At 35.0% G+C, this 2,500-nt stretch overlaps 1 protein-coding gene across 1 annotated transcript in view; it reads left to right on the top strand.

Annotated features, from left to right (window-relative positions):
• prdm12a (PR domain containing 12a) overlaps positions 1 to 663 on the top strand; it is a 12,256-nt gene extending 11,593 nt beyond the window's left edge. The window contains exon 5 of the mRNA XM_077222796.1: positions 1 to 663. This exon is cut by the window's left edge and continues 1,552 nt beyond it. The gene's annotated coding sequence lies outside the window, so the exon portion shown is untranslated.
• The last annotated feature ends 1,837 nt before the right edge of the window (positions 664 to 2,500 follow it).

Below are 2,500 nucleotides of genomic sequence, written 5' to 3'. Positions count from 1 at the left end.
GCTTTCTGAACTGCTGTTTATCATTTCTGTTCTGTGTTTATTGCGTTATTGAGAGGAAAAAGCAGCAAATATTCACATATTCATCTAAACGTCGATCTCAGCAGTGGACGGCGTCAGGATATTCGTTAACAGTAAATCACTGCTAAACATATTTCTAACTTTTTTTTAAACCCCTAATCGAAGAACGAAAAACTGTTGCAGTTCACTTAAAGGCCACCGGTGTCGCTAATAACAAAGGTTTCTGAATTCTACATATAGCCTCTTTAAAGTCCCTTTATTCCAAAAAGATTCTAAATCAGGACTGCATTTTACTTTCATGTTTAAGATTGTTTAAAAAAATTCTAGTGATAAAGTATGTTTACGAGCTGTTTAATTCATATGATTGTAAAACAAAACTAATTAAACCTAAACCCAGTAAATAATCCCATGATGGGAACCAGTTAAAGGTTCTGAAACACTGATGGAACCCTTAAAAGTTCTATATAGAACCTTGTGTGTATATATTATAAGCAAGAGTGATTTAAGAGTGTGTTCTTTAATCAAGATACATTTACTGGAGATCAAAATGATTTTAGATATTAAGTCTTGTTTTATAAAAAATTTATCAAAATTAAGAGATTTCATGATTAAAACAAGAAAAAAAGTTTGTTTCCACTACCAAAACAGGCCAATTTGCATGTTTGTGTGTGTGTGTGTGTGTGTGTGTGAGAGTGAGTTTGTTTGTGAGAGTGTGTGTGTGTGTGTGTGTGTGTGTGTGAGAGAGAGAGAGTGATGTTTACATACTCTTTTCAAAACGGTGAAAGTTCAAAACATAAGACTGCAATAAAATAAAGGATCTAAAGAGGGTTTTCGCAGTGAAGAAGAAACCGGCTGAAGTCAGCTTTGAAAAGTGAGACATCTGTGCTAGCGGTTGTAAAATCTGTGTGATAAAGAGTGTGTGAAACCACAGGATGAGTATAATGTTGATATTGTATGAGTAAATAAATGTTCAGTGGTTGCAGGAACATCAGAGACAAAACCACTTATTTCCTATCCACTACAACTCATGCGTTCAATATGCATTAAAATAAATACATTTCAGTTTCGTAAACAAATGCTTTATTTTGAATTGTTTTAGATCAAACGGGTTTGAAGATCTCAACAGAGATAAAATAGATTTTACTGCAACTCAGCAAAATTGTGAATAGCAATTCTGCAATAATTTATAGCTTTAAAAACAAAGATAAAACAAAAATATAATGTTCTTCTGTCGCTTCGGGTTGCAGCTGTGCTTCTGAAGAAGAAATACTGTGAGAATAAACTTCAGATGAATCAGAGACGATTATAAATTATGTTAATTTACAGACACTGGATGCAGTTAATTGGCCAATAACAGAAAATCATTTACAGTCAAACATCGCATCATCACAATCCAGATGTGTATGAGTTTGTATTTTTTGTCTATTGTAAATAAAACAGTTGAAATAAAGAAGATTTTTTTCCTCTGAAGCTCATTTCTTGCTTTTGTAAATCATAATTATGACTTTAAATAATAGAAATTATGACATAAAAGTTACAATTTTGACAATTGCATGAAGTTATTAATGTTTTGATTATTGGTATATTTTTGGTATACAATATATTGGTATATTTTTGGTGTCAACAAACATTCTCCAAAATATGTAAATATTTTATTTTGTGTTCAGCAGAAGAAAGAAACTCATACAGGTTTGGATAAACTAAAGTGCAAGTAAATGATGACAGAATTTTGATTTTTGGGTGAACTGTCCCTTTAAAATGTTAATTTCAATGAGAATGATTGAGCTGAATGAGATGGAAGAAGGAATGCCTTGAAACTCTTTAAATTACGAGATGTATGTTGATTAATATGTTGTAATTTGCTTTTATATGTTTTGGTATTTATTATTTGCAAGTAATTTGTTTTTATTAAATTAAAAAATAATGTTTGTTTGAGAGAGAGACAGTGTGTGTGTGTGTTTGTGAGAGAGAGAGAGAGAGAGAGAGAGAGTGTGTGTGTCTGTGTGTGTGAGAGAGAGAGAGAGAGTGCGTGTGAGTGTTTGTGAGAGAGAGAGAGAGAGTGTGAGTGTGTGTGTGTGTTTGTGTGTGAGAGAGAGAGAGAGAGTGCGTGTGTGTGTGTTTGTGAGAGAGAGAGAGAGTGCGTGTGTGTGTGTTTGTGAGAGAGAGAGAGAGAGTGCGTGTGTGTGTGTTTGTGAGAGAGAGAGAGTGAGTGTGTGTGTGTGTTTGTGTGAGAGAGAGAGAGTGTGCGCGTGTGTGTGTGTTTGTGTGAGAGAGAGAGATAGAGAGAGAGTGTGTGTGTGTGTGAGAGAGAGAGAGAGAGAGAGAGAGAGAGTGTGTGTGTGTGTGTGTGTGAGAGAGAGAGAGAGAGAGAGAGAGAGAGAGAGAGAGAGAGAGTGTGTGTGTGTGTGTGTGTGTGAGAGAGAGAGAGAGAGAGAGAGAGAGAGAGTGTGTGCGTGTGTGTGTGTGTTTGTGTGAGAGAGAG

Source organism: Siphateles boraxobius, unplaced genomic scaffold (assembly GCF_051911475.1).
Source record: "Siphateles boraxobius isolate OS27281-9 unplaced genomic scaffold, OSU_SipBor_1 120, whole genome shotgun sequence".
Classification (NCBI taxonomy): domain Eukaryota; kingdom Metazoa; phylum Chordata; class Actinopteri; order Cypriniformes; family Leuciscidae; genus Siphateles; species Siphateles boraxobius.
Note: the sequence above shows the minus strand (reverse complement) of the source record. Positions and strands in the feature narration are given on the sequence as shown.